Source organism: Ochotona curzoniae, unplaced genomic scaffold (genome assembly GCF_017591425.1).
Source record: "Ochotona curzoniae isolate NIBS_2020 unplaced genomic scaffold, NIBS_Ocur_1.0 scaffold_4701, whole genome shotgun sequence".
NCBI classification, from domain to species: Eukaryota; Metazoa; Chordata; class Mammalia; order Lagomorpha; family Ochotonidae; genus Ochotona; species Ochotona curzoniae.
This window is the reverse complement of record NW_024467122.1, coordinates 12,510,095-12,524,369: the sequence shown is the minus strand read 5'-3', so window position 1 is coordinate 12,524,369 and position 14,275 is coordinate 12,510,095. Positions and strand designations below refer to the sequence as shown.

The following is a 14,275-nucleotide window of genomic DNA, read 5'->3' as shown; positions in this document are numbered from 1 at the left end:
ACAACACAAATCTTCAACTCACAAGGGTCACTGGAAGGAGGTGTGTCAGGTGAGCATGGAAAGGAGGCAAAGAGCAGACAGGAGGAAGTGAAACAGGAGATAAACAGGAACTTGGTGAAGTCCTCTCTGCTCTCAACCCCAGATAGCCCCTGCCATGCTCCCCTCAACCCCTGAAATTAAGCTCCCTGTGAAAGCAACACAAATGGAGGAATAGATCTAAGACTACTAGCTCCAGAATTCAGCCTGTTCAGCCTCCATGAATTTTTAACATGTAATGATTGAAATGCAACTATTTAAAGTGACAAACTTCTTTGTGGCTGGCTTGTTAAGGGAGCTTCTTGGTTTCCCTCTGCTGTCCCTCCTTCCCAGTGTATAATCAAAGGTTTGTAGCTTGGACTGATTTTAATCAGGCAATACCCTTTCAAGTCACATTCTCTCGTTAATCTAATTCCTCACTGGTTCCATGGGCATAAATTGAGCTCACACTGTTAAATTGTTGAAGGGACATGAGGTACCACAGTTTTCCCTTAATCCAACAAGGGGCAAAGCAAATAAGAAAAGCCACAGTGTGGCCAATGATAAGGCACAGAACCCCTGGTATGGCCGTTCTAAGAGTGGGCGACTGGCTACCCCATTTCACAGGAACAATGAACTCTCTGAGAGCCTAGGAAGGGGCTTTCTCTTTACTGGATGAAATGGAGAGGGTCTCATTTGGAATTTAGGAGTCCTTCAGAATATTAAGCTGCCTCTTCCTCTCACTGTGGAAAATAAGGCAAAAACAGGCTCTGCAAAAAAGAGATGCAAGGCATTTTTTTCAGATCTGAGGGTCTTTTATCTCTTAACTGCCTACCACAAATCAAATATTGAGATGTCTTCATTTACTGTTAAGAGCATTTGCTCAGAGAGTCAAGCCTGGCTCTGCATCCAGTTCACACTAATGGACACTCAAAAACTACACCTTTCTTTTTGATATGCAACGCCTGACAGGAACAGGGTTTTCACAGGAAGAATGACTTGGCAGCAGGTGTTAAAGTGGGAGGCAGACACGGCTTTGCTGTGATGCAGTATTTGGCTAGTTCTGCTCACTGCTGTGTAAGGGGCTCGGCTAATGCAGTAGACAGGAAGCAGTGAGCTGGATCATGTGCTCATGGTGTGATGTGCAGTAGACATGTGGGAACTTTATGCACTGACAACTTTGAGTGACCTGTGACATCTGTGACTTAGTCAAGTTACCCAGTCCTACTTTTCTTTAACACCATAAGCTGATTTTGTTCCTTATGCCTGTTCCTGACCACATGTTGAGAAGCGAATAGTGCATAGTTATAACTCAGAGATCTGGCATTGGTGAATGTTTCCCCAAGTCAGGACATTCAGAAACAAGCATTTCTTACAATTTTTTTTCCTAAAATGTGCTACTTGAAGACCATTAGCACTATCAATGTAGCAATTTCTGTGTTGTGATTTAGATATTACATTGGATGCTGTTTGTTCAAATGCCTTTGTGTTGCCAGTTTGGTTTCAAAGCCTTATATTAATGATATTTAGAGAGTAGAAGCTCAATTCATTTATGATGTTTAAAGGTAAGGCCATAGGGAGGTGACTATATTGAATCTGGCTTATTAAGGTGAACCTTGATCATTTAATTCTTGGTGACTTTCTAAGAGAACACGAACACACAGATATGCATCCTCCCTCTTGCTGTGTTGGACTCTAACAAGAACAGTATCACCCAACACCACGCCAGTGGAGCTATTCATCTTCGACAATAAACCTCCAAAACGGTGAACCCAAAGAATTACCTCTTTTCAGCAGAGGTAGCTTGTCCCAGGTATCCCTGCTGCAGTAACAAGAAGCTAATACACTACACCAAATCTGGCATGCTTCTTCAGTACTCTTTATATATCCTTCATCTAGTTTTCCAAAGGAGTAAATTCTGTGTCATCCCTCCCAGGTACAGGCAGAAGGGAAAAAAAAGTATAGAAACAGCGGTCTCACCCACTTTCCCCTAATTCCTGACCCTTGCCATCAAACATCATCAAAATTAAGAAAAAAAAAAAAAAGAAGCACATTGAAACAGAATCTGAAGCAGCACCTGAGTATGAAGAAAACTACTACTGATGCAGATCAACTTTCTGGAAAAAACACAATGACCAAAAGATGGAAACAAGGAATGAGGAACTTCTCTTTTCAAATATCTGAAGCTCAGTTCAACGAAGTTAATGGAAGGAAAAACTCACAGAGGTGCACACGGTTCAGAGGAGTCACTCCTACTTTAGGCTCATTGTGTGTCAGACTTTTCATCATCTGTCTGTGTGTAGCCCTGTAACAGTTGGGGAGGGAGGGAGGTTTCTCTCTTTCTCATGAAATATACCATTTTTTTCTTTCTTAGCATGATTAGGATAGTATGTTAAGAAGACCTCTTAGAGCAAGAAGGAAAGTTGGGGAGGCAAATTTCACCTATGGAAATGTCAGAGAGGATAGTGCGGCTGAATCCATGCTAAGTCAAGCACTAATAGATAGGTTTTTCTGGCAGGTGCAGAGTCACGCAATACAATCAGAGTGGCAGCCTGAGAGGAGCTCAGCACAGCTGACGGGAGCTATGGGAGATGGCAGGAGCAGGAGAAGGAAGCATTAGATGATTTATTTGCAAATCAATGAGTTTGTGCTTCACATGTGTTTCCCAAAAATCTCTGCACCGGAACCTTGTTCCCACATAATGGTGTTGGGATGTGGAGGCAAACGGTAGGTGTTGCTTTATGTGGATCCCAGAGTCACAGATGGATTAGTACCAATTTCTTGAGAATGGGCTCATTATCACAGGAGTAGATAAGGTTCCATGGGAGTGGGAATAGCTCCATAGGTCCCACAGACGTAGGTCACAGGGACAGACGAACTCAGTCTCTTCCTAGTGCCTCTCACCTTCTCTCTTTCTTCCGTCTTCAGACATAGGATAATTAGGGATTGAAGGTCCTCAAAAGATACCAACCCCCGATTTTTGAAACCCCCAGACTCCAGAACCAGGGTCCAACAATTTTGTACTCATCATGAATTACCTGGTCTGTGGTAGTCATATGCAACAACACAAAACAGACTAAAATACACACACACACACACACACACACACACACACACACACACACGCATATAAGCATAATCACCAAGCATGAGAAGCAATTGTATTTATAAATCACAGTGCTACTTAGGAGATTCTTGCGTTCAGGTCACGTTTGTTGTTGTTGTTGTTATTGTTGTCGTTGTTGCTTTACAATGGTGCCTTTCAATATTTATGAAACCAGAAGAAATTTTCTTTCCTGGCAGGTCTTTACAAAGTACTACTTAATAATCAGATCATGATAACCACAATATTTATCTAATTAGACGTGCGATAATTCAAGACAACTAATGTTAGATTAGAATTCCTAGTGTTAGAAATCAGATTAAAGTGTTAAGTAAATATTTGTCCAAATTTAATACTAGAGTCAATTTAAAATTTTGAAACAAAAAACTAAAGAAAGTCATTTTAGGTAGGTTCCTTTTTTATTTTTAAAGACTTATCTATTTGAACGGTGCAGAGATTGGCTGGAGATAAGAGGAAGGAAAGAGAGGAGGCAGAAAGAGAGACAGACAGAAAAATTTCCCTCTAATAACCCTCTTCCCCAAATGGCAACAACAGTTAGACTGGGCCAAGTTGAAGCCAGAACTAGGAAATCCATGAGGATCTGTCACATGTACAGCACTGGCCCTACTATTTGGAATATCTCCTACTGAGTTCCTACAGTCATCAGCAGGAAAGTGGATCAGAAGTGGAATAGCCAGGACTTGAACGACTACTCCAATATAGGATGTTGGCAGGGCAAGCAGTGGCTTAACACATTGTACCCCCATATTTGTCCCAAGGTATAGTTTTAAAAGAAACAATCTTGGTTCTTTCCCCCGCCCCCGGGTTTACTTATTTGCAAAGCAGAGTTAGAAGGAGATCTTCCATCTGCTTTTCTACTTCCCAGCAGCCTGCAACAGCTAGGGCTAGGCCAAGCTAAAGCAAGGAGCCAAGAACTCTGTCCAGTTCTTCTTGTGGGTGCCAAGAACTCAAGTACTTGTGCTGCCATTCACTTCCTCCTAGGATCATTAACAAGAACCCGGATCAAAGATAGAGCAGTGAGGTCTCCAACCTGTACTCTGACATGGGATGTCAGGTCTTGATGGGCTGTGCCATGCTAATTGTTGCCAAGCAAGTAAAGATTTTTAACAGGGACATTAAGAATGGCAACCGAATCCAGAAAAGAGACTACTAACGAAAAATACAGTAGTCTGAGTTTATGTTCTGAACATGCCAACAGCAGGTTCAGAAGCTCTATGTACTCTGGACACGCTGAGTTCCTCAGCAGATATGGCTGGCCTTACAGAGTCAGACATCTGCAGAACGGCCCATCAAGTAGTTTATCTTGCAAACCAATTCTGCCTGGCATTGTCTGCACTGCTCCAGCTCCATTGCAGAGTGCTCTCCAGTGTGTTAGATTTCCCTCTTCAATTCCGGGACATGCTTACATGTTTACCCTTCTTTCTGGAAGGGAGGAACGTCCCTTGGAGGGTTTTCGGGGAGATTTCAGGGGAGTGAGTGAAGCCATTCTGGAAAAAGACAGCTGTCCCACAAAGAGCTGTCTCTTAGCCATCCATCAGGGTATACATGCACTAAAAAGGAGCACTTGTGCTTCACAGATCTAGTGCTAGGAGCAGAATTTCTATCCATTAGCAGAGATGTCTACTTTCATTACAAAAGGGGGTCTCAGAGACACAGATGACATGCAGCACTTCCATGCTGTGCATTTAATTGTAGCAACTGATGCCCTTTGATCTCCAGCTATAGCAGGCTTGCATCCTTATCGGAGGACATATCTGATGTCTGGAACCCCAGTCAACAGTCACTCTCCTCTTTCAAATTCTTGAGGTCCTTGTGTTCCATAGGGACATGAAATCCCCTTCTAGACTTCGTAGTAAAGCACAAAATTTGCCTCTTCATTAAAGTAAAAGCAGCACAAACACTAGGCACCCATAGGTCACTGCCAGCACAGCATTCACCCAGACATCCAGTTACTATTGGGTGCTGGGGCCTCCCTGACCTGAGAAAAACTACCCCGTAGTAGGTGTCATCTCTTTGTGTTTGCACATCATTTCTACTCAAAAATGGAATGACTGCATAGCAAATTATTCATACAAATATCACCTGATTCCTAAACTTCTGATTGTTAGAATTCATTTGCTTTCTATGAAGAAAATATTGTATTATATCGGAATTAGAACTTTCTAAATATACTTAAATGCCTGTATTTATTTTACTTAAAAATAGAGAGAAAATTAATCCTTACTCCCTGAGGTTTTTGGATGGATAACCTGAGCATATTTTGGCAGACTTTTAAGAAAATCTAATTGTTAGCAAAATGACTCTCAACAGCTTCAATAACTCCTTAAAGTATTTGCTCACAGAGTTAAATAAGCAGAAAACATCAATACTACAGCTTTATTGGTGTTATTTTATTCCATCCATATAACAATATGAAGACTTTCGTAAGTAAGGAATCAAGTCATGAGAAATACATCATGGCCAAACAATTAGGCTGTTTCACAAGCTGTTTCACACTCTGTCTGTTGTTGGCACCTGCTACCTGGGCCAAACCGCATTTCAAGGTTCACATCATGCAGCCTCTCTCTGGCCACACCAGAGCAGTGGAAGACAGCTCTCCTGGTGAGCTAGTCTTGTGTTAGGTTAGTGACATGTCTCTGTCTCCTTGCAGGACACACAACAGGATTGAGGAGGGGAGTCCTGCTTCGCCATTTCATACAGATTAGCCATGGAGTTTGTATGGTGGGAGGAGGAAACCACCATAGACCTCCAATCAAATGCACACACACACACTTGTTAAAATAGTTATAACAGGAAAAATGCCTTCATATGAAATAGAAATTGAGAGTGTTATTTCCTTTACTTCATGATTAATAAATAGAGGATTCTATTCTAATGATATCATAGCTCAAACATCACAGCTCAAATATTATAGCTATTCAAATTACATGCAGCAAATTACGTAAGAATCGAATGGAGCAAACATAACCAACACATCCAGGTCGAAGCTTTGGTATGTGATAGTGGATACCACATTCTCAGGTAGTAGTTAGATGCTCTGTACATGGTTCACCTGCAAAAATGTCCTGACTCTCGGCAGCTTCTCTATGAACAACTCCCAACTTACCAGCCCCAAAAGACACCACTGTCTTCTCACCTCCCTTGGCACTCAGTCTCCTTTGACTTCTGTCTGTCCTTACCCATCCTTTGTTGCAGTGATGACTCTATAATCTGTATTAAAGTCATGAACATACCTGTTTCCATGTGAAAGCTATAAGCATCTACAGCTGAGAGAACACCTCTCTTTCTGTTTTATTTTTTCAAATCCTGATAAACAATGTGGCTCCTTGATCCACGGAAACAATGATGTTAGTTTTCTAGCTTTACCTCTTATATATATGTCTACATCAGCACATTTTTCATCTTTGAGGAGTCTAAAGAATGTGTCATCTATTCCCTCTCAATTTCTCCTTACTGATCATAAACTGACCATCACACAATACTTCACAATATCCTTTTTTTTATATAAAATTCCTTAATCTCCAGCTCCAATTTCTGATTTTCCTTGTCCTTCTTTCCTGTTCACTTTTAAAAGAGAGGAGAGGAGAGGAGAGGAGAGGGGAGGCGAGGGGAGGAGAGGAGAGGAGAAGAGAGGAGAGGAGAGGAGAGGAGAGGAGAGGAGAGGAGAGGAGAGGAGAGGAGAGGAGAGGAGAGGAGAGAAGGAAGGAAGGAAGGAAGGAAGGAAGGAAGGAAGGAAGGAAGAAAGGAAAGAAAGAAAGAAAGAAAGAAAGAAAGAAAGAAAGAAAGAAAGAAAGAAAGAAAGAAAGAAAGAAAGAAAGAAAGAAAGAAAGAAAGAAAGAAAGAAAGAAAGAAAGAAAGAAAGAAAAAGAAAGAAAGAAAGAAAGAAAGAAAGAAAGAAAGAAAGAAAGAAGAAAGAAAGAAAGAAAGAAAGAAAGAAAGAAAGAAAGAAAGAAAGAAAGAAAGAAAGAAAGAAAAAGATTAGGTTATCTGAAAGAGAAATAGAAAGGGATGAGTGGATTTAGATAGATAGATATATTGATAGATAGATAGACAGAGTGAGCCCTGGGTCTTCAATCCACTGGTTCACTCCCCAAATGGCTGCAGTGTTTAGTTTTGGGCCAGGAGAAAGTCAGAAGGCAGAAACTTCATCCTGGTTTCCCACATGGGTGACAAGGGTCAGAGTACTTAAGTCATCTTGTGTTGCCTTCCCAGGCACATTAATAGGAATCTGGAAGCAGGGCATCCAGGACTCACACCAGGGCTCTGACAAGAGATGTCAGTGCCGCAAGTGGTAGCTAAACTTGCTGTACCACAATACTGGGCGCACTGACAACTTTTGAATCTTTAAAAAACGCAATTCATTATGCTCAACCCCTTAATTATAGTCAGAAAAATGCAATTGCTTTTCTCTTTTGAGTGTTACTTATTCTCACATTATCAAAGATGTCAGCATAAGCTGTCTTTCCACTTGCACGTGAATGAAAAGCATATACCTTGTCTCCTATCAAGTATTGATTCATTCAGCAATTACAAGAAACCTGCATTAATAACATTCCTATCACTAGCTGCAGGAAATGACAGGTTGATGTGATTGGCTATCGAAGTCTGTCATCCCTAGCAGAGTTGAAAGTGTGACGGCTCAAAATCATTTATAGTTATTCTTGCAATCTTACTCCTCCTTTGACTCATACAGCTGCAATATGTGATATATTGCCCCTGGCTCTATGCCTGCCCAGCCCACGTGGAAGGTCACAAGCACATGGCACACTGTGCCCCTGGGGGAGCCCCCAGGCAATGTTCTTGGCACACCAAGTCCTCAACCTGACCTGACCACTGGCCATGCAGGTGAGAGCAGCAGACTGTGTCCCAGCTGCTCTTCTCTGTTCTTGGACAAGCTGCACTGGAACTTTTTTGATCCACACGTGGTGTTCGTGTCCTTCAGCAACCTGTCAGATGTTGCTGGTGAATGTGATCTGTAGCATGATTGGAGTGTCCAGAGAGACAGACATGCCTTCTAGCCAATTACAGTGCCATCCCCCTTATCTGAGTCTATATAAGCTTGTTCTTGTTTTACAATAACCAGACATGCTGTAACAGATTGCATCCAGTGGTTCCTTTTGCTGCAAAGGAACACTGCCACCTCATCCCCTTGGTGGTTGTGAGAAACTGCTGCTCAGGAACCCGCAAGAGCAGTATCTCTAATTTTTCCATGGTTTCCAAGAAGAACTAGGAACTTAGACATAAATAAATAAATTCTAAAGTGTCTCGATTCACTCACTGATTCTTACAATTAATACTTACAACCTAGCCCATATTTGTACGTCAAGCTACTGAGAGACATGTAATATGACTCATTATTAATTACTGAGAAATAATCTGATAGTTATCCAACAGCAAATTAATCCAAACTAAATATTTTTTACCCAGATATTTTTGTGTTGAGACTCCAGGCTCCTTAGCAAATGATGGCCCAGATGAACTGCTGCTAATCTTGTTCAGTTAAGTCAAGACCCAACACCAACACTCTGGTTCAACTGAATAACAGCAGCTTGAGCACTGGTTTGATAAATACATTGGATTCTTAGAAGAGATGATCCTTATTCATAATTATTAGAAACGAATTAAATCCCTTTACAGCAAATGTGATACTGGGTTCAATTTTTTAACCAAAGTAATGTGAGTAAAGTATAATTTCTATGTAAATTACCACTCACTCAGTTAAGATCTAGCTGAATTGTCCAGAGTTAATTAATAATTTGATTATATACAAACAGTCATAATTGCAAAAATCCCGAGATTTAAAAAGTAGTGATGCTAACCCTGACACAATCAAACATTTGCTTGGCTCCCGTTAACCCCTTCCTTTGGCTTCTCTACAAGAGAACCCCAGAAAATGTAACCTAGCCACTTCTGCTATGACAGCACTTCCTGGCTACTTCTGCCACCAAATTCCTGAATGTTAGCTAAAAGGATTATATCTTTTGTATAGCTTCTGTGATGCATACACCTTCCCTCACCCCTCCTACCTTACCTGCTGGCGCAGCAGTTGGTATAGACAAACTATGCATATGGTCACTGAAGGACAGAGCCACTCAAGATAGAGCAATAAGGAAGGAGTTTGGGCGATGGTGCTATAGCCTAGTGGCTAAATCCTCACCTTGCATGCGCCGGGATCCCATATGGGCACCGGTTCGTGTCCTGGCTGCTCCACTTCCCATCCAGCACCCTGCTTGTGGTCTTGAAAAGCAGTAGAGAACAGCTCAAAGTCTTAAGACCCTGTATCCACGTGGGAGACCCAGAAGAAGCTCCTGGCTCCGGCCGTTGTGGCCACGTGGGGAGTGAACGGCACATGGAAGATCTTTCTCTCTGTTAATCTGACTTTCCAATAAAAATAAAATAAACACTAAAAGAAGAAGAGGAGGAGGAAGGAGAAGAAGCAGTATTAGCAGCCTGGTTCCAGAAATTTTCATAAAGTTGTCCTATCAGTTCTTAACTCTGTCCCCAGACTCCCCCTGAATGGCCATGGAATGGAAACTTGGTCTCTGTTGCTATTCCTCAGCATCCTACCTAATAATTAGAATCCCAGTAGCAATATTGAACCTACTTTCACCTCTTGTTAAGTGTAGACATTTTGGGAGCGAGAACAAAAAGGAAAAATATAAAACCCCCTGTCATTCGTTTGATAAGAGATACACTCAGGGAAGAAATCTGATTTGCATGGATAAATCACCTTGGAAAAGGCAGATGTTCCTTAATTGTAGGATGTTTGTGGGCTATTTACCAGGCAACAGACTAGTGACTAATGTGTATCAAGAAGCAAACAGGGATCCCACACGCCTGGTGGGGGCAACCTAAGATGCCCACCTGCAGTCCTCTTGACCCTGCGCATCTGGCATCAGTTGGGGCAACCTCAGATGAGGTGGCCCCAGGCGCCAATGGTGCTGCGTGAAGCCCTTGGACTGCCTGGTGGTACAATCTGGGTACATCTGCGGATGAAGGCTTACAGGGGACCTGGGGTATGGCACCAGTGAGGGCAAACAGGAACCTGAGGATTCATGTCCAGATGAGGAATGACAACTAAGAAACCTCAATAGACTAGACCACTGTACTTTCAGGTCAGTAAGGGTGCTAAGAACGAGTAGTTTGGAAGTAGAAATGTGATGACCTTTAAGGGTCAGACCAAGGCAAAGTGAGAGACCTGTGCTGGGGTAGTTAGCAGTGAACATCACTACATACCACTCACTGGCACACATCAAAGCTAGGGCTGGGGGCCTACCTGGCAGGGCTAGATCGCAGTATTCACTAGAGAGAGTCGAAACAGGAGCAGACAATGTTAGGCTGGGCCATGATAATAACCATCACATGACAGAATCAGGTCTGGGGGATATTCTGCCCCAGAATATTGTTGGCGGATATGTGGGTTCACGGCTGTGAAACTGCAAACTCTGCTGGCATGCAAAAGATCTGTGGCTGGAAACAGGCCTGGTTGGGGAGCTAAGAGGACACTCCACTGGGTTTGGGTTCCAACCAGTGAGCGTGACAGACTGAATGGGGGCAGCTCTCTGGGCTGGACATGACTGAAGTCTCCCTCAACACGGATATGGACTGGGTCTGGGGAGCACCAGGCTGGGCTAGACTCCAGCACCCACTGGTACTCATAAGAATCAGGGCAGATGTAGTATGGGCTGGGCTAGGTCTCGGCTCCTGCTCATTCATGTGAGAGCTGTGTCTGGGTGTGGACCAGGTGTGGCTGGGCTGTAATACCCAAAATAAGAACTGGAATGGGTTTGGCTGGTTGAGCAGCAACACTGTTACTGCTAGGACAAGAGGTGGACAAAGTCAATCTGGGCCAAGGATCCACTGGTGTACATAAGATCTACTTCTGGGAGATCTGATAGAGGAGTTTGAGGAACTCCTTTGTCAGGACAAAGACCCTGCAGGTAAGCACGAGAACCAAGAAAAGGAGCAGACTAGACCAGTCCAGATTCCTGTACCCACTGGGACACATGTGGGTAAGGCCTTGGGGAGGGTCAGGTTAAGCCATTCATAACATTTACTGGCAGATCTGAGAACCAAGACAGAAGGCAGGACAGGCCAGGTCAGGTCACAACACCAGCCAGTTCACATTAGGGCTAGGACTGGGGCTGGATGGACTGGACTAAGCTGCAGCACTCACAAACAGGAGCTGAAACTGGGGGCAGCCTGGACAGAGCCGGGTTGAAGAACCCACTAGTGAATGCCAAGGTGAGGCAAGCTATGCCAGTTTGAGCGTGATGGGTGATGTGTCTGTGAGCCCCAGGGGTGGGGTGTCTGGTGGGGCTAAGTCCCCTGGCTCAGGTCCCCTGGCCTGGGTCCTTGGGCCTACATGCAAAAGCTTATCCTCCTCAGTGTAAAGACGGAGCAGTGGACAGCATTCCCAGATGCACATGAAATACAGGGCAGCCCATTGGAGCCTGCAGAGGATATCTGCTACCAGGAGAGGAAAGAGAACAGAGCAAATTGAACAACTACCACAGCCAATGATGACAGAAAAATATGAGTGAATGAAGACTCAAAGATCAACTGTGTGCCAATGGACATTGGAAGGGTTCCCTCATCCTTGGATTGACAAGATCAACAGCCTTTCAGAACTATTGGGCTACAGTAGAAACCACTTGGGCAGAAGCCTCAGTGTGTGTGTGTACCACATCCTGACCCTGGGTTGATATCAGGAGGCCATTCCCAATCCCCGGGTACTGGGGTTGTGGAGAGGCTGGGCATAGCTTCTCCCCTTATCTTCCTGTTTTCCCCAGACACAAGAAGAAGAAATCAAAAATTTGGAAACAGTGGTTACACCCACTTTTCCCCAACCCTCGATCCTTTCCACCCTGATCAACTATGTAAAACATCATAAAAAATAAAGATACAAAATTCATTTTAAAAAAAGAAGCAACCGGGGCACGAAAGAGAATGTGTAAGTGGAAGGTGATATTTTCAGATGCAGCATTCAGACATTCCTAACAGAAACACAGTCCTGTCATCTAATACCTAGTGTGCAGGGCAAACCAGGAGAATGTGACGAAAACAAAGTCCCACCTGTTGCACCAGCAGCTATGACATTCATAATCATCTTCTTGCCACAATCATTTTCTATTTCACATGGTATCTCTGGAAAAGTGTCGGCAAATATTAAACTTTATCAACTAAGACAGGCAAAAACAAGACATGAAGCTGTCACTCTGATTCTACGGCATGGATCCAGGCTTTCCGCTCATTCACACTCGCACTGACATAAAAGCCCAGGATAAAGGATCCATTGTGAATGCAGACACTGTATAACACATGTAAGATTCTTCATCTAAGAAAGACTTTTAAAAACACGGTTCATATTTCCCTCTGTGGGTACCGTTAATCTGCCTCCTCTACTGTGAGTTGAAACAGTCATGTTCATGTTCCCTGAAGTGACTTGGGGTATCTGGAATTGCCGGAGAGACTACCTTGGAGCAGACTTGTCGAAGAATGTGAATCTGATGTAGATACAAGCATCTACACATCAGTAAAGATATCCCCCCTTTCTTTTTAAAATTATGGTTCTACATCAAACCTGACGAAAAGTTTCATGAATCTAAAATCAATGAATAAATAGCAAATACCACTATGCTGGAAACAGGATGGTGCATAAATGTCAACTGACCATGTTCAGTGCAACAATGAACTCGTACTTTATAAGTTAAATATCTCAGTAATATAAAGTATAAATACACTGTAGTCTCCATGAAAGCCATTCACCACACTCTGGCATGAACAGAAGGTTTAGGGTTGGTGTAGCCAGTTAAAATATATATATATATATATATATATATATATAATACATATTTAATATTAGAAAAGAGGAAAGGCACTCAGTGGATCAAAATTTTAAATATTGACAAAAAGCTTAAATGTCAGCCTCTACTTAAAACAAATATGTAGTACATGAGCTTTGGTTCGTTTCATGCATTTAAGTAGATGGGCAATTGCACTTTGCTAACACAACTCAATCACAATTTCTTTTTTTTAAAAAAAAGTATTAGGAATAGTATCAGGAATATTAAGCCAAGTTTTACTTAGGTAATTCAGAAAAAATAAAAAGACATTATTGTTGTGTGTACATTTTAAGAACTGGTATAAAGATTCTTCTTAAACATGTTAGATAATTATGAGGTCATTACCTCAAATCATTTAACTAATTACAGGAAGAAATGATCCTTCCCTCTTGGCAAGGCCCAGGGCTCCTGCTTGCCACATCTCACTACCCCAGCCTCCAGCTTCGAGACAAAGCATCCCCATAAACTCTGAGCCTGTTATGCAGTGGCATTGGCCTTGGCTCAAAGGGCTCAGCCTAATGCTTTCACTGTTTTGCTGGCCAGACAATGAGCTGTGATTAGCTCATTTTTTCAAAACTGTAGAATGATCTTATGAAAAAAATGCAGATTGCTTAGAAAGGAAGTCAAAATGACAATATAATATTAGAGCAAGTGGGAGAGCCCAACGGGTTTGTGTGGGTTGCCATCCAGAAGTTTAAATTTTGGGAAAATTATTACGTAATTGATAGCACTAATTTATCAGACATTTTCACAAGGTTCCAAGCCACCAGTGTTAAATGGCTAAATTCAGCATTGACTGTATAACCAATCATTATTGGTATTATAATAACAAAATGATGATTTGTTATAATATAATTAGTGGTAAGTCCAGGCATATAAATTAGTCCTACTTCTTAATGTTGAAAGACCTCAGATAACTACTGTTAAACCGTGAGGCAATGAAAATTCTCACATACCAGCAATTATGAATGGCCATTATCACTTAATTTTTAAGATAACTGAAAAAAAAATTTTCAAAAATCTCTAGAAACCATTATATACAAGTAGATAGTCATTTTTTATCCTTTAGGCTTAAATGTACTTCTATGAATAAGTTAGGTGTAACTTTTAAATAAGATATATTAGTTTTAATAATCATTTTATTTAAATGTATTTTAAGTAAGATACATGAATGCTGAAGAATTTCATAATTCTTGACTATTAGAAAAAGAACCATCTAAAATTATTCTGTGCAATTCAGACACATCATGCAAGGCAGGGCACCGTTGGGCAGAGTAAGTAGGATGCCGCA

At 42.0% G+C, this 14,275-nt stretch overlaps 1 protein-coding gene across 1 annotated transcript in view; it reads right to left on the bottom strand.

The window, feature by feature from the left end:
• The window catches only part of GABRG3 (gamma-aminobutyric acid type A receptor subunit gamma3), a 503,489-nt gene that overhangs the window by 278,668 nt on the left and 210,546 nt on the right, over window positions 1–14,275 (bottom strand). The window lies entirely within an intron of this gene.